Raw genomic sequence first — 12,960 nt, forward strand, 5'->3', positions numbered from 1 at the left:
AATAAGTTGTGTCATCATGGTTAAACAGAATTGATGTCAAAATCCATGTCAGATGGGGTAGGATTTTAATCTGGCCGTGACTATGTCCGGCTGAACAATATCTTATATCTATGTTGAAGATCTAACTTCGCTGACATGTTAACTATGAAAGCTCCAGACTCTATCAAAATATAAAAGAATCTTTTTAATTTCTTGACTTGGTTCAAAAATGGAGGTACAGTCGAGTTCAATATACTTATGTTAACCTTGTCTCTGTGACGCCGTCTAGTAAGTTGTGCCTCTCTAGCCCATATTGTTGAGAAAAAGGGCGAATTTCCGCACAATTAGAACTTCTAGACACGCAGGTTCAACATAAGGTTATTAAATCTCTACAGGCCCCATGTTTGGGTAAAAGAAGTCGTCCATACAGTCATAAAACTACTTAAGATTCTTTTCTATTTCGGTTGGTGCTTTGGTTCGGTCTTCCGACTTAGGCTTAATCCGATATTATTATATGGTCTGGTAGGCTGAGTGGCATACCCCAACCTAATTTATTATTATTATTATTATTATTATTATTATTGTTGTTGTTGTTGTTGTTGTTGTTACTATTATTATTATTATTATTATTATTTTAAAATTTATATATTACACGTTTATTGCAAGTTAAAAGGAAGTGGAGGTTTGCTTCCGTTAATTTTTGATTCACATAAGGTTCACGTAAATTTTGCTCAAGTGTTGAATGTCCATGTGTATAATTATCTTATATGTTGCATTAATATTTGAATGTTTTAGGTTTGTGGGATTACATTAATAAACAGAAAACTGAAGTCTTGTATTAAATTATTAGCTTATTATTCTTCTTTTATAAAAATAAAATAAAAGAGTTCTTTGATTATTAAGTTACGATAATGAATATGTTTAATAATCATCTTTTCTTTCATATTTAACTAAATACACTCAGATGTTTTTTTTATTTTATTATTATTATTATTATTATTATTATTATTAAGAAAAGATATCATGCACGCATACTCAATTTTCACAATGAATTCTGCTTAGACTAAGTAACGCCTATTTAATTAATAATTAATTGTAAAGGTGAATTTGAGTGAGAAGGGTTACGGATTTATCCCAAACACGTTGTAAGAAAAGAGTAAAAATGAGAATAAAGTAGATAAGATAAAATCATCATGAGTTTATAAGAGACAAATCAATGCCTTTAATGTTAGATAAATATTAGGTACGTTTTAAATATTTGTCTCAATTAAGAATGTGTTTTACGCATCTTTTTTGAGACATTTTAAAATTCAAGGATGCAATAATGCACCTTGACAAATAATTAAATCTTAATTTTTTCGATTTATTTAATATCAAAGGTGTAGATAAATATTTTTGGTATTTTAAAAATGAGCGAATTTAAGCCTTAACATAATTTATCCAAATAATTTAAGTCAAGATAAGTCAATAAAAGCGATCGTGCTAGAACCATGGGACTCGAGGGGTGACTCACACCTTTTCCTCGGTCAACAAAATTTTTTCCCCGATCTTTTATTTTCGCAGACAAACAAGAGTCATTTCCTTTTAGTTATGGATTCAATAAGGTGACTTGAAACACCACAACTCAATTTCAAGTGGCGGCTCTGTAAATAAACTATTCTCTATTCAATATTATCACTTCAATTGGAAAAATCCTTCGACCTTCGAACCCTCGAGCGAAAAAGGGGTGTGACAATAGAGTCTTGATCTTTTATTGTTGTTATGCAAAAGAAATTAGATCTCCAGCATAGATATGAAAATTATCTAGCCGGACATAGTCACGACCGGAGAGAGAGTAAATAATTATACATAAAATAAAATATCTTTAATGGCCGGATGCAAGGCTGGAATAGTAATAACGACAAGCTTTTATTCCACAGTTGAGATTATTTTATAAGAGAGAAGAGAGAGCACTCTAAGCTAGAGAGAGAAAATGAAAAAGAGAAGATAAAAAGATTAAAATTTCTGCCTTCCCTAACAAATGAAGGCATCTATTTATAGGAAGAAAATGGTATCTACAAATAGTATTATTGATCCCACATCCGGGTCCTATGTACAGTGGATCTACTGTGTAGGAATAGTACTAAGGGTTTCACATTCGGGTCCCGTGCACAGTAAATATTCTGTGTGTATTACAATTTTTTTTCTTTTTAATTTTTTAAGAAATTATTCAGTTCTTGCAATGGCTTCATCAGATAGCGATTTATCCAAAGAAACAGGCTGAGAATCATGAACTTCTTCGTCGGCAATATCATCGCTGGTTATACTCTTCATGGAAGTATCTGATTTATCATGATTATCAACTAATTTCATCAGATTTCTTCGAACTTCTTCCAAATATTTTTCAATCATCTCGATCCTATCTCCATCATGGATAGAGATTCTTCTAGCAATATGCTTTAGTGATTTATCCTCGACAATATCTTTTCTAGGGGCTATAGAATATTCTTGAATCGTCTTTCTAATAGTATACATGAGTTCTTGTCCATATAATATTTTTATTTTGGGATCCTTGCACATCAATTTGTCCCAAAAATTATTATAAAATACCCTATATAAACAAGGGATTTGTTCTTTAATGAATTCTAGTTCTGGAGTCCATTTATAAATCCAGGGAATAGAAAATTCAATAAAAAAGTACATTTGATCAATTTTATCTAAATTACAGATATGGTCTACATGATATAATCCATTCAGATGCGGGGATACTTTGTTTCATTCTTTGTATAACTTGAGGAATGGATCAGGCAATATCTGAATGGTTGGACCATGATAAGACCACAAATCTATAAACCAGTTAGGGATAGGTTCTGCAAATGTCTTTGTGCATATCTTTATAAACTAAGTATGCTTATGTCTATCATTATTATAATAAAGAGCTTTAGAGAAAGCTTTAATGTAGTCCCAATAAGTGAAATTGATCTTGGAACCTTTAAGCAATATCTGCTTCTCAGTCATTGAGGTCACTCTCCAATCTTCTATGGATATGATCCGTTTAATAACAATTTTAGAGAAGTTATAAGTGTTCTCTTCACTATTATACCCAGAGAATGTTCAAATTCTGCACTCCATGTGGTAATGAGAATCATTTCATAATAAGTGCGGATTTTGTATGACTTACCCGAAAAGTATAAATTATTTATCAAATATTTGTGGAGTATCTCCCATGATCTATTTTCCTCTGAATCTCAGAGTTTTCGACAAAAAATATCATTTCTTTATTTTTAATTTGTTTATAGGACTTGATATCATCATTTTCCTTTTTCTTCGTAATCGAAACAAACATATCATTTTTTTGTACTGTCAGATAGGCTTGCAATTGCTCGTTTAACGGGTTGTGTTCTAGAATATCATCCAGATGGATCGACTGTGATGATGAAGATTCGTCTGTTTGGGATACGTTGGAGTTTATCAAACTCCTATTTCCCATTTGTATAACTGGGGAATTGGACGAGGATCTTTATGACGATCCTCAATATGATCTGATTGTTGGGGATGATCTTCCCCTTCCTCCGGAGTCTCATCTTCCTCCTGATCTTCCTTGACTTTTTTCTCTAGCTATTTGCCATGGTGGATCAGTAGCCATACTTCAAATAGGACAATTAATCAGATATTTCCAAACCATACCAATCAATATCTCTAATTTCTTCATAATTGAAGACATTAAATTCTTCTTCAATCATATCATTGATGATTTTATCAATTATGAGATTTTGAATGTCTCTGTATAATGAAATTACCTTTAAAATGATGATCAAAATATTTTCAGGAAGAAAAGATGTATAAAAATTTATTTTAAAATAAGATACTTCCTAGTTAAGAAATCAGGGAGGGAATTATCAATTCCTTTTTTATATTGAATTTCAAATCAAAGGAGGCTAAATGAGCTTGCTACCTTGCAAATATTAATTTTGAAGCATCAAGTTTAAAATCTTTATCAAACATATATTTTACAGATTGAGCATCAGTTTTTATCAAAAACTTTTGATTATAAAGATCATCCTGAAATTTTAGAACACATTTAACAATGGTTAGCATTTCATGAGCTACCGTAGCATATTTTTTCTGACTATCAGTCCACTTACCTGAATGAAATCTTATTAAGCATTCAGTTTTATCATGGGGATTAACTTGTTTCAATATTCCTCCATAACCAATATTCAATACATCAGTCTCAATAATTTTTTGCCAAGCAAGATTGGCTAAAGTTAAACAGGATAAAGATTCAACATGCTATTTAATACGTTTAATAATATTGATGAGATTGTCGGTCCAAGAGCCTTTATAATCTTTTTTTAGTTTATTGTATAAAGTGTCTAAATCGCGAGATAAATTCTCGTAAAAATGGAAAATATAATTCAGGCTTCCTAAAAATCTCTGCATTTGAGTACAGTCAGTTATAACATCAAGAAATTTAGAAGCAAAATCAATGGATATTTGGATGGAAGTAATCTTCCCTTGACAAATATTATGTCTAAGAACCTAACATTTAGTTGAAATAAACTCATTTTTGGTTTCGATATCACCAAATCATTCTGTATCACAATTTTATTAAAAATATCAAGATGCTTGATATGTAATTCAAATGTTTTAGAAAACACAAGAATGTTATCAATATAAACGATGATGAAATCTATATTAGGATTAAATACATCATTTATTATTTTCTGAAATTCTGATGGAGCATTTTTTAAACCAAAAGGCATGACGTTCCATTCATATTTCCCAAAAGGAACATTAAAAGTAGTTTTATAAGTATGCTACTTGAAAATTTGAATTTGTCAATATTCAGATTTTAAATTAAATTTAGAAAATATATTGGCATCGTATAACCGGGATAATAAATCTTTTTTATTTGGAATAGGATACCAAATCCATTTTGAATATTTATTTAGAGGTTTGTAATTTATTACCAACCTGGGAACACCACATTCCTTTTCTGCTGCATTATTAACATAAAAAGCAGTACATGACCAAGGAGATTTTGAAGGTTTTATCAAACGCTTTTGTAACAGATTATCAATCTCTTTTTGCAGAATTCAACTAATTCAACATTTATTTGAAAAGGTTGCGATTTTATTGGGATATTATCGTCATAGAAATTATCATCATAAGGAAGAATAACGATATACCTTTTGCAATTCTAAAAAGCACTGGGTGATCAGCATAAATATCAACAGTCATTTGTTCGAAAATTAATTTAATTTTTTCCTGTACCTTAGTAGATTTCATTGTATAAAAAAATAATCATGCTAAGTAATTCAAGTTGTAAAAAATTAATATGTCTTTGCTTCATATCAATTAAAGCATTTATATCCCTAGTTACCAGATCTGTAACAAAAAAATAAGATATCTCTTAATTTTTGTAAGTAGCAGTAAATTTTTTTGCATAAATATGAGTATAAGGATAAACAACATTTATAAAAGGAGTTCCAAGTATAATTGGAGGGTCTCACTAATTTTTTACCAAAAAGAAAAAATGTGAAATGCACACTTTATTTTGGCAAATATGAGTATTAGGCAATTTATACTCTATATCAAGAGCATGTCCAGATGCCGATTTAACTATATGAGTAGTTTTTTTGAAAATATCTTGTGGGAATTAATCCTTCTTGTATGCAACTAACATCTACGCCACTATCGATCATAGCAATATTAGTTATAGAGAAATAATTATTAATCAAAATAGTACATTTAATATATCATTTATGGGCAGTAACAATTTACATCATACCTAAAAAATAATCATTTTCAAGTCAAGGGAATTTTGAATATCATCAATATTATCATTTTCTTCAAAAATCTTTTCTTTCCCTTTAGAATTTTCAGTGTGAGAAATATTTTTTTCGATTTGCGAAATTCTGTGATCACAAATCATTTGATTTTGTTTAACAGATTTAATCTCCCTTTTTAAGTTTTCAACTTGAATTTTTAAATCATCAAAAGAAGTATCTTTGCCAGGAGTATAACTCATAGCAAGTCGTCTATTAACTTCTGCTAAAGAATAAGACATAAAATTATTGCTATCAGCAATTTTAGGAGTAAAGGTATTGCTATCAGCATGTTTAGAAGTACTAGGTTTTGAACTAGTAGATAAATTAATAATCTTTTCACGTAGTTTTTCATCCGAAACTTCTTTAAAAAGTGCTAACACATTTTCAGAAGTAATGGTTTGAACATTTAAATCTTCAAACTGGGATTGCAAATTATAAAATGCGTCATCACAAGTACAGGTATCACCTTGACAATCAGAACAATTACTAACATTATCATTATCCAATGGATCAGGAAATTCAATATCATTTTTTTATTCAGATTCAGTATTATAATCAGATTCCGAACCTGTGTATAATAAATCATAAACTTGATCATACACATCATCAGCAAGACCTAAAGATTTAAGCTTTTGGAGGTTACAATTTGGAGCAATATGCCCAAACTTACCACATCTATAACATTTAATCTTAGCAAGATCTCGCTTAGATCTATTTTGGCAAATCTAGTAGATTTCCTATAGGTTTTATAGTTTCACATTCTTCTTTAGACCTGTATCTAGATCTCCTTTTTCTATAAGGCTGATCATTTTTGGAATATGTATTTCCTTTCTTCCTAGAAGTGGAAGCTGGTTCAGATATACCAAACTAGGTACAAAAATCTCCTATATGAGATTTTTCTCTAAGCTTATCAAGCTTAATTTGTCTAGTCAATTTTAACTCATTACACAGGTTTAACCCTTCTTGTGTACAAACTGCTATCAAATGACCATAGGTATGGTTTCCCCAAGGAATTTCACCATAGGAGCCTCTAAGAGCTTTTCTAACCCTTTCGACAAATAAAGTAGGAAGTCCGTCTATAAACTTGGCCTTTCAATGTTCATAACTATTTTTGGGTAATTCCATAACCCTAATTTCATAACCCTACTTAGAAAGGTTTCTTTATACTACCTAAATTCTCATAGGGTCTTACATCTAAGCCCATTTAAGAGAGTATGAATATTTTCATACTCGTTGGTAAATCTACCATTAAAGGGTTCTAAAATTATAAGAACGAGCGTATAAAAAACATCTTCCCTATTTGTAAGGAGGGTTATTCCTAGATTATCAGTCCCTTGAGTAGTAGATATAGCATTAAAGATTGACTCTCTTTTCTCTTGAGTCAAATAATTGTCCCACCAGCCATGAAGTTGGCCAATAAAACCAGCAACTGTCATTTTATAGATAACTTTATCTGTTCTATTATTTACATTACCAGTGGCTTTACACACCTTTGAATACATCATCATGCGGAGTACGAGGATCATTAATTACCTCTCAGTTAAGACATCAAGATTTCATTCATAAATATTATCTCTACTATAAGACGTATTAGTCTGATTCCAATCTCTTTCCTCTATAAGAACATCTTGAGGAGTGGGCTGCAGATAGTAATAAGTTTGCATGCGAGGTGAATTGGCATATCTGTGATTCTTACTCGGCTATTTTCTAATCATTCCTTTGAGCTTATTAAGCTCTGATTTAGTCTGATTTTTCAAATCAGGAGTGGTTTCTAGATTATCAGCAAAGGCATTAGACAAACAATGGGTCTAATATTTAAACCAGAAAACTTTTTATCAAGAAGCTATTCTAAATCATGTAAAGGTGATTTAAATTTAAATACCTCAATATTGGGGGTCGTTGAATACCGGTTTTAGTCGTCAAATCTTCTATCTTGCTTTCAGAAGAAGGAAACAATATCAGTAGAATTTAGGCTAATACTCAGTTTCTTTATTAAATCAATTAACTGATCGAGTTTCTTATCAAGAGAGGAAATATGTTCTCCTAAAACTTTCACATATAAGCTCAAATAATTATTTTGAGAAATGAAATTATTAATTTCTGCAACAGTTACCTTAGCAACTTCATTATCAATGAATTTTTGAAATGCAAAAAATATAATACGCGTATTATTCGGTAATATAAAATGAGGTTGGGGAGGGTAAAAGCTTTAACAATGTTACCACTATTATCTTGATATGATATTTCAAGCACCTTAACATATAATGACAAATAGGTGGTTATAAACCAAGGTACAAAGCACATAATTTGATTATGCAATGCACAAGTTTCATGCAATTCTTGAGAAATATTATTCATCTCTTCAGGACTATAAGTCTAAAAAAACCAAGTTCTAAACTGGTTTCATTTTTTATTAAAACATTCTTTTTTAATATAATTTCTTGCTTGGGATCCAGGACTAAAATTAATTTGGTGTGGAATTATTAAATATTATTTGGATCAAAGTTTATTTCAGAAGCAATATGAATATCTCTAAACCACACATGAACTTGTAGGCAAACCACCATAAAAGCATCTTTCTCGTTTTCTCTAAACCTCTATCAATAACAACTTTCAGGCACTAGCCCAAAAAAACACACCTAGAATTTTAACTAATCATGACATAAGGAGAGGTCACTGAAAGGTTAGAACATGAGGACCTGAAACATAAAAGAATAACTTTGACACTCAACTGAGGCCTGAAGAATAAAGTATCAATGACATGAACTTGTTAGAGAGGTCTGAACTGAGGACATACAAACATAAACTAAATTTTTTGATCATTAGAGGTGTAGCATGATCACCTGAAATTGAACATACTGTAAGGTATGGGTACATGAGGCATGAGCAGCATGACCTAAGTTTGGAGTTCATGATTTCATGGAACATGATTCGTACTGCTGAGTGAACTGGAACTCCTTATATTAGAAACTGAAAGCGTACATGGTTTTTCTATAAAGTGCATAAATATGAGCTTTGATGATGGAGCTGACATGTTAGGCATGAGTAGATATCATGATGGCTGAAAACCTTGCACTGAGATAAGAATAGTTTAGGAATTGTCCTTCCTTACTGCTTCTCTACACATACTGGCACTACTACTAGAGTCTGAAAGACTAACTTGGTTACTTGTTCTATCATCTCCCCCTTAGATTTAAGCCACCATCCTAAGTTTGTGACCACTTTACTAAATTCTAAACTGAACTACAATCACTTTACTCTAGAGTCTGGGGTATAATAATACACATGAATGATAAAATCATCCACACCATCATACTTAATCTCGAATCAACAAACTTAAATTCTTACATACACTGTTCAAGCCTACTGATTCACCTTTCGTACAACTAGCCCCATGAATATATAATCTGCTCAATTTGGATAATGCTATCCTAACTCTACTACTGCTAAACTTCTGGGTTTATGCTTCTAACTCTAGATCATATACTGAAAAAAAGGGATTCTAAGAAGGGATCTAAAAGCATATCTGTCTTTAGCTTAACGCATAATTTTCATGACTATGAATAAAATCTTTCAAAATTTAGGACTTAAAAGCTCTGTTGGGATACTTTCTAGCCTGTGTGAAATCCCATAATTATTTGTAGGGACTGTCTGAGAAAGCTCTACCTGTAGAAATTTGAGCTTGGCTAATCTATTACCTCAAAACCAAGGCAGAGTTGGCATAAATAAAAATGAAGCATGATGAGAATCTATATAAGTTCCTTAAAGAACCTTTCTGTAGCACGATCTGAGAAATAAAAAAAGGGAAACATTTCCTAAATGCCCTGTAGCATCTCAAAGAAAAGTACAGATGTCTCCATACGATTCCGTAAGACTCTACTAGACACGACTTTATAGACACCCTAGTACACTTGAACTCTGTTCTTTGATACTTAGTTTGTAATGACCTGAGACTACCTCCTAGTCATCACACGGTGCTTGGAACTACAAGTGATCCCAAGCTAACCCATGAACTGACATGCTGTTAAGCAACTAAATTATAACATAATAAATAGTTGTTATGCTAAGTGGAAACATAATCATACTAAAAATCTAAAATAGATAGAATACTAATAAAGCTTTACAGTCTGATAAATCTGAAGGATGAAATTAAAATTACATGACTGACTCTGACTGACATCTATGAAGCCACTACTATACTAACTATAGATAGCTGGGACATGCCTCCAACTACTATTAGTCAATACACATGAAACTAAATGAACTATACATGAACTAAAACTGTCTGGAGTTCCCAAAGTAGGAGACTCATCACCTATTGGCTGGAATCTGCAACTGTCTGATTGTGATGTGCGGGCTACAACTGATACCTATATTATGAAATAATGTAGCCACAAAGACATATATGTGGACCAGTACTCCTAGATTATAGGGGTGAATGCAATAAGTAAAACTGATTTCATACGTAATCGTAAAACATGCATGCTAACTGTAAGTAGACTCACCAATAGGCTAGAATAAATTGAAAATTGAAATATCTTAAAGCAAGAGTGATAAACATTTTTTGATAAGATGGTGAATATCTACACTTAGTTTGTATAAACTTTACTTTAATGATATAAGTATAACTGAAGCTGGGATATGATAAAATATGGATACTGTATGATTACTGGGTCTGAAACTATGTGACGGAGACTAACATAAATTGAGGATCTGCATATATAATTACACTGAGCATGAATGGATAAACATACTAACTTATTTAATTAACTGAATGACTAATAGCTGAATATTAGGCATATAAGACTGAACTGTACTTAGTCTGAATAACTGGACTAAAACTGTAGAGTATTATACATATGAGGTAAGGACTGACTAACATGAGGTAACTGAGCATGAATTCATGAAAAACTATATTATTTGAGAATGCAAGACCAAACATATAACATTATTCTGAAATAGTCTGTAAACTGAGGTACTGAAATACTGATCACTGATAACTATATGCTATGGTCAAGAAAACTTAAAACTAAACAGTGTTACTGATGTAATTACTGGACTGAGACTATGATTGAGATTGTAACTAAGACGGTAATTGAGAATATAACTGAGACTGTAACTAAGACTGTAACTAAGACTATAACTGAGACTGTAACTAAGACTGTTACTAAGACTGTAACTAAGACTGTACTGGAACTGAATACTAATTTTTGATAATAGAGTAACTAATAGTTATGATTATTGATAACTGAGTTACTGATAACTGGGTGACTATTTCTAAGAGTCCTGATTCTATAAAACTAAATTGAGTTCCATAATGAGTCTAAAGCTGAAACTATAACTGTAGGAGGTATCATCTAATTGACATGCCCCAATCTGAGCTAATCAGGGTCCAACCTGTAGCCCTAGTTAGAAGGGTATCAGTACCGTGCCATGGATACTAACACTGGTTGTGTGGATCCACTAAAGTGGTGTTCCGAAGGACTAAGAAGTAACCTTATATTAGTAGGAAACTCATGAGATATATGTCAACCCTATACTGGCATGAAGACACCTCAAACCTGTGTTGTCTACGTAGTTTTATAACTCAGGGATTCCTACTAAGGTTCAAACCCTCTGCTGGCAGGAATGTCCCCATCCCTAGGTTCGCTCGGTGCTGAATCCCACTCCCAACTGAATGACCCTGGAATACTAACTGGTGTATACAATGATAACTGATAAGCTCAAGTCATGGTATTCTGAAAATAATAGTGCATACAGATTTTGAGGTAATTATTAACAATTAAACTGATATTAGGACTAAAACTAGATTGTACTAGGCTTGACTGAACCCATACTAATTCTATTGACTGACTGAACTGCACTTAGTTCACTAGTTTTGTTAACTGTCTAAATATACACTAAGTTCTGTAACTGACTAAGTGCTACTGTATGTGATATCACTGAGACTATTCTGAAGCTATGTAATTCTAGGAAAACAGCTAGATTTTGGGTATTGAATACCCCCAGGACTCGATAGCATTGAAAGTAAAACAAGGCATAGTCATAATAAAGTAACAATAGTAGCTTGGTAATAATGCTTTCATTTAGACATTTTGTCAAACAATTGATAGGCATGAACTTGTACATGAATGGGACCACATGATAACATGTCATGATCATGAACTTGAACATAGGAATATCTTAAACATAGGAGCATAGCATGATTACATAACTAAAATCATGATTTGAGGATTTATGTAAAATTTACGTGAAATAGGACTTGGGCCTTTCTTCCAAACATGTAAATATCATAGCTTGAACATAAGGATGTCTTAAACATGAGGTAACAATAGAGTTACATGGCTAATTTCACAATTTGGGGATTTGATATCAAGATCATAACATTCAAAATACGTATTGGTTCATTCCACTTGAAAACATATGGACTCTTAATTTGAAATTAAAGTTATGGGGATCATGAGCTAAAACATGGGAGTAGTTAAATCATGAAAATCACAATAATATAAATATTAAAAATATGGGTTAAGGATTTAACATGTGAAAATGACCATTCAAACATCTCAAGGCAATTTCAATGAAACCATTCGTAAATATGATACATAATCTAAATTCGTGGAGGTTTCATGGATATAATACATATTAACATGTAAAGATCATAACTTTGAATTTGAAACTTGTAAAACTCATAACTTTAAATTTAAAAAGGGTTCTTGGGCTCCATGGGTGAAAGGGGACCCATGGATGAATTCCCACATACCTTAATTCTATGGATTCTTAAAGAAATCATGAATTTGAAGCTTGAATCCTTGTGTTCTTGAGAGAAAAATCATTAATTATTGATCTTGGGGAAAAAGAGGGTTTTTACATTAGAAATATTGAGGAATATGGGCAAGCAATGCCCTTTTGGATGCTATAAATCGTCCTTTGGACATTTGGGGTTAAAGGGAAAGGACCAAAGTGCCCCTTGACCCTTGAGAATCTAAAACTATGGGGGAATAGCCCCTACTTTGCGACCCCTACTTGGGTCAAGTAGCCCTTATGAACCAACCCCTACTAGGGTCAAGCAGCCTTCACGTCAAGGGGCTATCATGACCCCTTACTACCTCACATAAAAAATGGCATAACTTTTCACTCGGGTATCAGATTTAGGCGAAATTAGTATCGT

General features: G+C 32.0%; 1 pseudogene; it reads right to left on the reverse strand.

The window, feature by feature from the left end:
• Positions 1–2,184: 2,184 nt before the first annotated feature.
• LOC124896785 overlaps positions 2,185–12,960 on the reverse strand; it is an 88,408-nt pseudogene continuing 77,632 nt past the window's right edge.

This window comes from Capsicum annuum, chromosome 3 (assembly GCF_002878395.1).
Source record: "Capsicum annuum cultivar UCD-10X-F1 chromosome 3, UCD10Xv1.1, whole genome shotgun sequence".
NCBI classification, from domain to species: domain Eukaryota; kingdom Viridiplantae; phylum Streptophyta; class Magnoliopsida; order Solanales; family Solanaceae; genus Capsicum; species Capsicum annuum.